The following is a 13,560-nucleotide window of genomic DNA, read 5'->3' on the forward strand; positions in this document are numbered from 1 at the left end:
ACTAATCACCTAAGACATACTTAAGCTAATCTAATTACCTACTAAGCATAATTAACCTCCTAAGCAAGGTTTAGTAAGTAAACTCCCCAGATTAGCGATCCGGTTAGTTCATAGCGACGGCAAGCGACACTTGGGTCTACGGCAACGCCAAGGGAGGTCTGAACGAGCTTGGAAAATAGCCCACAAGTATCAGCTATGGCTAAGGTTTCAGTTTCTGCTCTTCGGTTGTAGAGGCTGGTTGAAAGGGCTAGGATGGTGGGAAGAGGGACGACGGGTAGCTTGGTGGCAACGGTGGGTCCAAGCGTGCTTCGGTTGGCTAGACGGCGATGGTGGCACGGCTTCCAAGCGAGCTTGACAATGACCAGGGCATGGATGACAACCTAGGCACATGGACGGGTGGATGTGCGAGCGGGGGACGGCGTGGTGGCACTCGAGCAGCAACGGTTGCTCGAATGAGCACGGGCGTTGATGGCAAGGGGACTCGATGAGGCTGGCTGGTTCTTGGCTGGCTTTCTTTGGTATTCTAGCTTCAAAACAGTAACAATGGAGGAACTAAGGGTGAAGAACAAGAAGAGAGATGGCTGCAGTTGGAGGAGGGGCCACAAAATATCCCAAACTCACTCAAGTGGCTTCCCCGCAGCATCCTTAGCCAATTTCCCACACCAAGCTTCTTCCACAAGCCTTCCAAGTGGTCCAAAATGTTGCGGCCCCATGGACCTATGAATTTTGTAACATTCCACTTCGATTGAGCTCAATTCTCCTTCAATTTAATCCAATTGAAGTGCCACAAGGCCAAGGTAAGTGCTCACATCAAATTCCCCATTTTCCCACTTCAAATGATCCATCTTGAATGCCAAAAGTGTGACAAAAAACGACCCTCCAAATTTCTCGGTCCAAAATAGCCCAACTTTGAATTTTTGCCAAAAACTCGAGTTTGCTGAAAAATTTTCAGAGGATGAGTCGACGTTCCTAAAATGAATCGTGACATGACAGAACTTATTGGGTTCAATTTCACGGTTAATTTCAACTGGACGCGATTTTAGCGTGACCTAATCTACTAAGTAGCTGTTATGAATTTTTAGCGTATTTGACCTGTGGTCAATTATTCTTGAGCCACATTGTACATTTTCGACTCATTGGCGACTTTTGATTGTCGTGCAAATTTCGAGATTTCAAATACGGGCACAAGCTACCAATGCCAGCCTTTATTTGCTCTTTTTGATATCACAGGTCCCTTGGGAGGATATCTCTATGGACTTTTATCCTTGTACTATTTCATAAACTCGAGGGTATGGATTCAATATTTTGTGATTGTTGATAAGTTTTTAAAGATGGAACACTTTATTATTTATCGCAAAGCTATAGATGCCTCATGGATTGTTGAGTTATTCTTCAAAGAAATCTATAAGTTGCATGACCATCCTAAGACTATTACTTCCGATAAGGACACCGAGTTTCAGTCACTTTTGGTGGCAACTACAGAAGAATGTTTGCACTAAGCTACAATACAAATATTGCGTTTCACCCCCAAACGGATGGACATACTAAAGTTATCAATTAATCTTTGGGATATTGTTGAGAACTTTGATCAATGGTAACCCCTTTCTTGGGAGATATGGTTGTCGCTCGGAGAATTTGCATATAATTGTTCATGAACAATACCACTGGATAATGTTGCTTTGTGATCATGTATGGATATCAATTGAGGATTCCCCTTGATCTTACACCCATTTCTTTTGCTGAAAAGCCAATCGGAAAGGTCGATGATATTGTTTCTTGAACGGGGATAGTTCATAAAGAAGTGTGCCAAGTGTGCCAAAGGTTGGAGAGCAAAGATGAGTACTATAAAGAGGATGTCCATAAGCAAATGACATGAAATTATCTTTGAACTTGGAGATTTTGTTTGGACTTATTTGCCATTGGAGTCTCATCCCATTGGAAGTTACAACAAGGTTAGTGATTGAAATCTTGATCCACTTGAAGTTCTTGAGTGCATCAATCCTAATGCATATTGACTAACGCTTCATTCTCATATAAAGATAAATAATGTGTTCAATGTTCAGCATTTAACACCTTATGTGAGTGATTCTTCCAATAATGGTAATTCCCGAATTCTTCTCAAGAAAAGGGGAATGATGCATCCCATATTCAAGACCAACTTGCTCAGCCAAGAAGATCAACCCGCATTTAAGCTTGATGAACCTCTCATTGGTAAGCCTTCATTGGCAAGAGTTTCATCTTTGACTTTGTCATATAGACTGTCATCTCCCATGCATTGGAAGCTTGCAACAAGAAATTTTGGGATGGCCAAAGCATTGGAAATATTGTAATTTAATAACTCCTAGTTTCTACGTGCTTAAATAATTTTTAATTTCTAGATTTGGCTTTAGTTTTTTTCCTTTTTTTTTTTCTTTGAAAGGCCATCAAGTTTCTATGGAAAGGGGTCGAATTTGATTAATGAAACTTGCTTAGTGTAATTCCCATGACTCTCGAAAAGTTCATACCCCTTGAAAACGTAGAAGAGTTTTCACTCCATCTTTGAAGAAGCTTCTTATTAATGCCATCAATCTATAAGAGTTAATGCCATTTCAAGTTCCTTGGGGCCTATAAGAGTAACCACCAAAGTTTCTATCCTTTTTTCTCATTATGTCCACTCACGTACATCAATTTCCTCCCCAATTTCAGCCTTCTTAAAGTGCTTATCTAAGAAAACTCGAAATAGAAAAGTTATAGATTCAAGAGTTTTCATACTTTTGGCTTTAGAGTTAGGTCATTTCAATATGTATTGAGAAAGTTATAACTATTTTCCCTAGTTAGTGCAAAACTAAAAATTTTGCCCAATTTTATGATGAAGTTTTCATGTGCGTAAGTCACTCTCCTAATTCTATTGCTTGAGAATCAAGCATTGGACTACATCATAGCCATTGAAAGTACGGTAAATTTAAAGAAGTCCACAGATGAAATAATTTTTTAAATAAAGGTAGTGATAATAAAGGACCTTAATTAGTTTTTAATGCAAACTTTCTTTCCATGGAGTTAATAAACAAGCTTATTTCAATTTGTGGAGATTATGATACTCCATAAATATTTACTTCTTCAATAAATACAGGAAGGTGCTATTTTCACCACCATTTGGCTAAGACACTCCTTTTCTCCACTTAATTTACTGAAATATCCTTCTCTCCCTCTTCAAATAAGTGTTTCTTTTTTATTAGGTTAACCCACAAAACACTTTTATTTTTATCATCTCTCATCAATTTCACAATATAAATGTTCCATTACACCCAACAAAATATCATTTCATCATGCATCTTATTGTAACATTGCATAGAAAATGTTGTTGATTTTAATTTGTGGAATTATATTTTCAATTTTCTATTTATGACAACTTATGAACACACAATTAATTTCCTATTTCTATTAAATGGTATAAACAAAGCTTTATTTCAAAGTCAACAGTTAAAATTCATATCTAACAAAAAATAAGCACATGAAGGGGAAAAAGAATCTTCTTGCTAAGTTATTACTTTTGATTTTATATTCAATCTCATCGAGTGTATTTAAACTTTAAAATATGCTAAAAACATTCCTCTGAAAAATCTGGTATGAGTTTGAAAGTGAAGAATGCATAAATAAATTTTCGACCCCAACTTGCAATTCAAATTAAAATGTTAAAGGCTCAAAAGAAAGGACAAACCAACGATATTGAACTTTAAAAACCTACATACTTATTCCCAAAAAACATTCACAATGTCAAAATCAACTAGATAGTTAGTTTAAATTTAAATTTTCAACTTTGAAATAAAGTTTCCCTCATACTCTTTGATTAAAAAAAAAAAAGGCAATTGATTGTGTATCCATAAGATGTTATAACTAGAAATTTCTAATCATCTATGTAACTTTTGTGATTTAAATATGAGACCATAAATTAAAATTAATGACATTGTGTAGGCAAAATGATAATATGATACATGGAAAGATGTTATCTTTTTTAGTGTAATTTAATATTTATATTGTGAAATTGATAATTGGAGAGATGATAAAAATAAAGGTAGTTTTGTTGGTTAGTATGATGAAAAAGAAATGTAATTTGAAGAGAGAGGGGTATTTTGCTAAGTTCAATGGAAAAATGAAAAAAAAAAAATGCTTTAGCAGATGGGATTGGACTAACTTGTTTAAGTTCAGCTCTGAGCCAGGGTCCATAGGTCATTGTATCCCGACCATCGAATTGGGCTTCATCATAAGGATAGTCCGGGCAAGAAACTGCGTAATGACCCAGCCTTCCACAAGAGTAGCAGTAATGGGACAATCGCTCATATCGAAAGTCGAGCCACAGGGTCTTGCCAGCAATACAGATAAGTTTCCCTGTTTTTAAGGGTTCTTTCAAATCTAATTCAATTCTAATCCTGGCAGAAATATCTGTCTTCACATCCTGAACCTTACCTATCTGGGATACAGCTCTGCGCAAGATAGGAGGAGAAGTCCATTCCAGAGGTAAGCCAATAACATGCACCCAAAACAGGCACTTTCCGAAGTCATAATGTTGTAAAGGAGTGTTAGGTTGCCATGGTCGGAGGTTAACCAATTGTCCAGAAAACAACCAAGGACTACCATCCAGAGTGCGTCTTTTTTCACTTTCAGTGCGAAATTTAATTATGTATAATCCAGTATCTGCTGAAGTAATTTCAACATGATCCACTCGCCAGGCTTTCTTCATCGCAACATGAAATGCGGATAAATTCACAGAAGGGTTAGTGAAAATGTTACCCACCAAGATAAGGCGACAATCCTGCAGTTTGGCCGATGCAGGGATATCATCCCAAACCTCCAACTCCTGTTCCGAACATAGTCGACCAAGGCGATTGCAAAGAGAAGCAATTCTGGAGGTATCATCCCGTTCATCCATGGTGAGAATAACCAAAGCACACTACTCTATATAAACTAGGTAACCAAAGATCGAAATTGAAAGTTGCAGGGGTTACATGTTTCAGATCATCGACATGCAGAGAAGGAAGAACAAATATCGAAGGGTATGGGAGTGGACAGCAGACCCAGAGAACTCAGATGGCGAAAGGGGATGGTCGGAATTGCACATGCAGAGAAGGAAAGATGATGAGAAGCATTTGGGAAGAAGATGACGATGAACATCCGTTATGCAAATGAATGGCAGAATTCAAGGGAGGAGCGAAGGGAAAGGAAGACATGACGGAAAAACTCGAACAAAACGCGAGAGAAAACTCGAACAAAACGCGAGAGAGAAAACTCGAACAAAACGCGACTACTGAAATAACGCCACCCTAAATATAATCATAATCGTAAAACATGGATTACTCTAAATTTTGCATGTCCTGATATGAGTAATTAAAATGATAGGTCGAACTTCTATGTTCAACGTTTACGTATTGTTGTGTATAATAGTAAGTGAATGTAAGCAATGTGAATGCGAGTCTTTATAATCACTAGTGTGTTACGAACTTTCATGAAACTTAGCACTATAATTGTCTCCCACTGCTTGAGCAACTCCTTGGAGAAAATATGAAGCCAATATGAAGCCATCGCTACGTGCCATGATCCCTCGCTATACCATCTATCCGAATTGTGCATCCAATGGTCATAACCATCTCTCTCTTTGTATGTGCGTACACACGAGCTGGATGAAAGGTCACCTAAGGTGAGCTTATTTACTAATTGATGTTCAATTTACGCCCCATGTACAGAAGTCCAAAAAAACATGATCCACAAATAATCTTAAGTTTTGTCATCATGTGGCCCTTAAATCAGAATCATGAACTAGATCTTGAAGAAGATCTTGTTGATGTTCCCTCCCACCACTAGGATACTTCAATTTGTAAGACCATGCTTTGATGGATGATGCATCATAGAAAATCTTGCAACACCCGAATCAAATCTCCTGTGTATCTCCTTGATGGTTACCTAATTCTGACCTTGATCGATCAAACCCAAGATCATTAGCAGATTTTTCAATTATAATTTCTTTTTTCTATGATGCATAATTCAGGCAATAGTTGAAATAGTCTACTGTATTGAAGGAAGAATCTGGGGCTCCTGTTGAGGGATCTTGGGAGAGCCTATAGATTTATAACCCAGGTCGCACGATGTTGCCAAACGTTTAAAGTCAAAGTCGTGAATTTACAAGAGGACAGGCATTCATCGTGGGCCCTCGTGGCGTATCTTTGATCTTTGACAAGAATCCATAATGATAATTACAGCGATGACCCTCGCGAAATCCGACGTCGTTTTCTCAACCAAACCTCAAGATTTGCTCTGCGATCAAAGATTTTCACCCTCATTTCATGCAAATCAACTTCCTTCCTTCTAGATTTGGCCTATGAAAATGAGCAATCCTCTTCAATGTGGAAAAAGTCTTTAGGCCATTGACATATTAATTGTGGTCGACGCCAAGTTTATAACTTCAAGTAACAATTAGAACTTTTCTAAGTATAGAAACTTGACTCCACTAGTTTTTAGGGTTTGTCCAAACTAAAATATTTGAATGACAAATTTGGACTAATAGAATTTATAATTAAAATCCAAGATACGACAAAATTATAGTGAATATCATTAATTTGTTTTCGGAATATTTGTATTTTTTGGGTTCGGGTACCGGCAGGTCCATCCATAGATGCTTTAGTTGCACATTAAATAGTAGACTCGATCGATTACATACAGATGTTGTGTATATTCATGTTTTAAATAAAACTATTGCAATTCTTACCCAATCCAGATGCATATGAGCCCGTTGGTGAGTCCATACACCAAAACATTAAAAACCTGCTCCATCTAGACTTCACTCAGATCAAAATTGATGGCCGATGCTTGGCTTCAGCCAGTGAAGCTTGATTTTAAAGCTTGAGTTCTCTTTAGATGTTTCATTCGGGAAGTGTAAAAGCCTCAAACTGAGGTTTCGTGTTGCAAACGAAGGTTTCTGCAAAGTGTGTGTCCATAACATTAGATGATATATCAGTACATCAACCTCTATATTTTCCATATACATGTACATATTATATGTCAGTGTTTGACTTATTTCTTCATAGTATTATAAAGATTAAACGATTCTTTAAAAACTCAGGAGGGTTACACGGTTTTTTAGGGTTCGCTTTTTCTGGCTTCGGCAGCTCAGTCTAGAAGATAGGAAAAAAAAAAATCGAATAAAATCCATTCGCTGACTATGTGATAATAAAATCTTTATGAATTAAGCACAACTAATATCCTAAACTTGAAATTTAATATCCCCCTTTGAACTCACGGAACAACATACTCAGTCTCTAAGAAAGATAAAAGAAGTTTCCTACAGATGGATATGCTTTACTGGTGACCCGATGGAGACAATACAGAGAAATCAACTGAAAGTCAAACCACTGACTAACCATATCAAAATATCTGCAAATCAAAGCCAAGAACCCTCACAATTATCTTCTCACAAGTTGCATAGCTGGTGCTTTCTTTTCCAAGAGGGAACAGCTTTGCAATAGTGTCCCTCTAAGCGTGCTTATATATGAGGCCCTAGTGAGCTCTCTGTCTCAACTCCTCCACGTGCTCGTCTTCTCTTCGTTCTTTCAACCTTAAAATTGGCAGAAAACCATCCAATGGCCTCACGTTGCATGATAGTAAAACTCAGAATTACGAGCGTATTGCTCTCAACGGCACGCCAATGCAAGCTTTTGACCAATTCACTATACCACAAGCTCCTTTCTCTCCCCACCGGCAACAACCTTCACGTCAATCCGAGAACCATCTGTGCGGCCTCCGTTGACTTCAGCCTTATCCCCCGAGAAATTCCCACGGCCATCCTTCGCCCTTCTCGCCTTGAATCCTCTATTCCCTTCACTATCTCAGCCAGAAGATGCGGCCACTCCATCTGGGGACAAGCTATGGCTAGCAATGGGCTCGTTGTGGACATGACGTCTCTTGGTCACAAGTGGCGTGACATCATCGTGTTGTGGAGCCGGATGCTTGGCCACTATGCCAATGTCAGCGGCCAACAATTATGGATCGATGCGTGGGAGAAACACGGTGTTGCACCAGTTTCGTGGACAGATAATTTGTACCTAACTGTGGGTGGTACGCTCTCTAGTGCAGGCAGTAGCGGGTCAATGTTTCGATATGGCCCTCAGATCAGCAATGTCTACGAAATGGATGTTATTACTGGTATAACACATTCACCCTCTGCTTCCATATATTGATGACTAATTAAACTCAGTATTTTACGTCTGAAGTCTTTACAGTTAATTGAGAACATTCAATGAGCCTATCGTCTCGATCTGCTGGAAGTCATTGGATTGGGAATATTACAAGAAAACAACATACTCAGATTTGTTATATACAGTAAATAAAAACAGACATACACTATAAGTTTGATTTAACATGAACACTCAACACATGCATTTTAACATTCTATATTTTGTATTTTATATTTGCATGTTTTATTTTAATATTCTATCTTTTATATTTTATATTTTCATGTTTTATTTTAACATTCTATTTTTTATTTTTAATACTTTGAGTCTTTTATCAAGAAGTTGGGATTTATTATAGCAGTTGAAGACTTGAAATAGAAAGATTAGGTTGACCGGATAAGCCAACTGGTTAAAGTAATAGGTCCAATTAAATTCAGAGAACGAGGAATTTGTTTATTCATTGATCTATTTAAAAAATAAAATAAAATAAAATAAATGATAGACTTCGAACTCTAGCCAACAACCAATTTTCTAGTTTATGCATGGTAGGTACGCGTGGAAAAAGACAACGCAGTCCTCAGCGAAAAAGTCTCTTATATGCGCTATATATGTTGTTGTGGTAGCGGACTAACATTACTTATTTAAAAAAGAGAAAAAAATTCCAAGGAAAATTATCTAAAAAATCCTAAACTTATTACATTTTTATCAATTCAATCATAGACTTTTCAATTTTACCAATTGAGTCTAAAATATTTTCATATTTGCCAATTGAGTCCATCTAGTTAATTTTATGAGAAAATTATTAACGTAAATATCGGCCATCATACGTGACACAATTAGCACCAATGTGAATAATATTAGTAATATTTTTTTTTTTTCCTTTACCTTCTTCCTCTAGGTCATTGGGGAAGCTCGAGCTTGTCAATGACCAGTTAGAGGAAGAAGAGACGTAAAAAAAAACCGAAAAGGAGTAGAAAAATGAAAATTAACTAAAAAATATTAATATCCTATTAAAAAATTTATGCATCAGCGTCAACTATGTTATGTAAAATGGTTAGTTTCTGCATTAGCAATTTTCGATCAAAATTGGCTAGATGAACTCACTAGCAAAATGTCAGAAGATTTAGGACTCAATTGGTAAACTTGAAAAATTTACAATTGAATTGACAAAAACACAATAAATTTATGATTTTTTGGATAATTTTCCCAACAATTTCGTATTACAATAAAAACAAGAAATTTGATTTTAAGTTTTGAAATATATAGACTTGGATAATTGATGACTGTGTTTTGATGCGTAAGATTCTTTCTCCTTCTGAGGTATTAAATTACGCACCACATACATGTACATGTTGATTTCATTTCCTCTATTTCCTTGCGTGTTGATGATAGTTTTTTTTCCGTCTTTTTATAGGAAATGGGGACTTTTTACTTGCTTCCCCATAAAAATCCCAAGTTGGTTTATTCCGCCCTGGGTGGTTCTGGTCAATTTCGCATAACAACCAGAGCAAGGATTGCATTGGGTCAAGCTTCAAAGAGGGTACGTAGCGCACTATCTGATCAGATTTCACCATCTTAGAATTGAGACAATAGATTTTTTTTTTTTTTGGGTTAATATCTTGAAAACTTCAGACTAGTACATTTTATAATAAATTTATCTCAAACTAATTTTTTAATCATGAAAAACCACAAACTGGTACACATGCGCTCAAATTGGTACGCTTATAACAACTTTATCCCAAATTAATTTGTTTGACCGTTAAAAGCTCAAAATTGGTATATTTATGATAAATATACCCTCTTTTAAATTTGATTAATACCTTTAAGAAAAACACAAAATCGGTACAACTGTGACAAACAAAGAGTAAAATCCAAACTAGTACATCGATCAACTGTCACATGTCATCCAACTCAATAATTTGACGATAAAATTTAACAACAATTAATAAACGATAAATCTGTCATAAATATACCAGTTTATGGTGAATTTGTCAAATGTGTACCAATTTGGAGTTTTTTTTTGTAGTAAAAAAATTAGTTTAAGGTAAACTTGTCACAAATATACTAATTTGAGATTTTTCAAGGTGTTAACCCTTTTTTATTTTATGAGATTGAATGTCCAAGTCTCATGATATATTGGACCTCACAAAAGAAAGTAGACATACTTGATACCACATGTTTTTATAGGAAAATTACCAAAAAGGTCATTAACATATTGTATTTGTATCAATTCAATCATAAACTTTTTTTTTATCAAAAAAAAATTCAATCCTAAACTTTTTTTTAATAATCAATTGATTCATAAACCTTTTGTATTTATACCAATTCAATCCATCTAGGCAATTTAGTGAAAATTGCTAACATGAACATTGATTGTTCTACATAACACAGCTAGAGTTTTTTTTTTTTTAAGCATAGCTAGAGTTGATCTTCACAATTTTTATTAACATTTTAATATTTTTCAAAGTTTTTTTTTGTCTTTATTTTATTTTCTTTCTCTTTCTTTCTTTTTCCTCCCCTTCCTTATTCCTACAGCCTATTGCCGAACCTTGGCAACTAGCTAGGGACGAGGTTGACCTCACTAGCCTCTAGCAAAGCTAAAGCCCATGGGCCATAGGCAAGGTCAACCTTGGCGTCACTAGGGCATCGATACTGGTGAGGCCAACCTTGGGGTGAGGCTCTAATGATTGGTACCCTTGGACTGACTTTTGACAACTAGGTTGATTTGTTGCTCCCATGGTTGCTATTGTTGCAGCTCTGTTCATCGCTCACCTACATGAGATACTATACGGCAACAATCACGGAGGCTAGACAGTGAGGGCGACAATTGAACTTGCCAAATCTAGTGACGTTGAGCCTCACTGAGCCACTAGCAAGGCGGTGATGTCGACCTCACCAACCCTCACTAGTGAGGCAGTGATGTCAACCTCACCAACCCTCCCCTTTGGCTAGTCACCAAGGTTTGGCAATTGGTTAGAGGAGGAAGAAAGAGAAGAAAAAAAAGGAAAAAGAAAAAAAATTCCAGATTAAATATTAAAATGTTATTAAAAATTGTCTATGTTAGCACTTATTGTACCATCTAAGACAGTTTGTGTCCATGTTAGCAATTTTTTTTTATCAAAATTAACCAAATAGACTAAGTTGGCACAATTGCAAAATGTTTAGAACTCAATGGATAAAAAAAAAAATTTATGACTCAATTGATATAATTACAATAAGTTTGAGACTTTTTGGTAATTCTTTCTATTTTTAAATGATAGCGAAAGCTATTTTTTCCTTTTGTAAGCTGCAATTGATTCTTATCTTTCAAATTGAACAAAAACCTACAAGTGAGCAGCTTATACGTATATATTGGGTATTCTTGTAGTTGTTTGATAGAGAAGATTAACAAGGTAGTAAATGTATTTTCATTTGAATTCAATACAGGCTAAGTGGGTGAGACTGCTATATAGTGATTTTTTAGCTTTCACGAAAGACCAAGAACGTCTAATTTCACACCTTGAATCGGACCAAGATGAAGCATTGGACTATGTAGAAGGTTTGCTTCTCATGCACCAAAATTCAGACAGTTGGATGTCTTTCTTCTCTTTCTCGGACCATCAGCGGTTGAAGTCTCTCGTGACCAAAAACGAACTCCTCTACTGTATCGAAGTAGCCAAGTACTACGATGGACGCACCCGGAGCACAGTGGACAAGGTAAGTATTGGTCGTTGAACTATCTTTGAAAAAGAAAGAAAAGAAAAATCCTAGCTTATGTTCTGATTTTTTGTTGCTTGCGTTGGGCTAGGGTTTTGGAGTACCCCCTCACTCTAGGAAACATCTTATCTTTTGACTTAGTTCGCCGTTATCTTGTTAACATTAGGAATTGGAGATAATATTGAAAGATTTGAGCCATGTCCCCGAGTTCATGTTCAAGAAAGATGTCGCCTACGGAGATTTCGTGAATCGGGTACAAGTTAAAGAGATGAAGCTCCAAGGACAGGGGCTATGGAACGTTCCTCAGCCGTGGTTCAACCTATTTGTGCCTAAATCTTGCATTGCCGATTTCAACCTAGGCGTTTTCAAGAACATTGTTCTCAGAAAGAACATAACAACCGGACTTGTCCTCATTTACCCTACGAACAAAAATAAGTATGTTTTCTAGTGCATTAAATGCAAAAACTTGGAGGTTATAGTGCATTGAATGACAAATTATAAACTCTATTATATGATTTTACCCCCTTTATTAAATTTTGATCTATTTTGCAGATGGGGTGACAGAATGTCTACTGTCATACCAGATGAAGATGTCTTTTATAAGGTTGGATTCTTGCATTCAAGTGGGTTTGGAGACTGGCAAGAGTTTGACCTTCAAAATAAGGAGGTGCTCCGTTATTGTGAAGATAATGGTATTAAGGTCAAGCAGTGCCCCCGGATTACAGCACCGAAAGGGAGTGGATGCAACAATTTGGCCCGAAATGGAGTACTTTTCAAGAGAGCAAAGCTCTGTTCAATCTAAAAAAGTTGTCGTCGCCTGGGCCATGAATGTTCAATCACAACTAAGGCATATATTCAGGATCAATGGCTTTTAGGGTTCAGTAGGTTTTTTACGTACGCACTTAACTATTTTTACATGAATCAAGAATGCTTACTTAGCTTGTCGAAATTTCCGATATATCCATTTAATCACATCGTGTTAAGAGTTTCATTATGTGAAATATGGATTACATGGATCGGAATAGATTATCTGAATATGCAAAATAAATAGTCGCACCCTGCTGTAACAAGTGTAGTGCCATTAAACATATAATAAGTATATTTGATTCTTTCCACATCTCGACAATCATCAAACATGATCTCTATAAATTTTGTGTAAAATAAGGTTGATATCAACAAATTATGGCAATGTTTGACACCAAGCAAATACATTCTTCGCAACCATTAATACATATTTAATAAGTTAACTAGTTCTATTACCAATGGTTTGCCTGATTTTGTTTTCCTCTAATTATTTTATTCATTTAGGGAAAAATTTAACATTAAATTAGGGGAAATTATTTCCAGTCAAAGTTTTCCTTGATCCATGAGTTGGCGTAGGCTACATTGTGCATCTAAGAATTTAATTATAAAGGATGAGTCTTTGTTGACACGTAAATAACAATCAAATTGAATATTTTCATATAATCCGCTAGCTCCAAGCATAAAGGTGCATTCTTATTAAAGGTATCATATTGTATCTTACTAGGATGTTGAAGTTAAGTTACATCTATTATTAAACATATAGTGTACCCTTAAAACACCGTATGAAGCATTATCACATTATAGGAATGGGTGACAGTATGCTCACTAGAGTTTCCAAAACTTGCGTCGTTTTATGGAACCT

General features: G+C 36.4%; 1 pseudogene; it reads left to right on the forward strand.

Moving 5' to 3' along the window:
* Positions 1-7,607: 7,607 nt before the first annotated feature.
* LOC104429160 lies at positions 7,608-12,722 on the forward strand (annotated as a pseudogene).
* The last annotated feature ends 838 nt before the right edge of the window (positions 12,723-13,560 follow it).

Source organism: Eucalyptus grandis, chromosome 11 (genome assembly GCF_016545825.1).
Source record: "Eucalyptus grandis isolate ANBG69807.140 chromosome 11, ASM1654582v1, whole genome shotgun sequence".
Classification (NCBI taxonomy): Eukaryota; Viridiplantae; Streptophyta; class Magnoliopsida; order Myrtales; family Myrtaceae; genus Eucalyptus; species Eucalyptus grandis.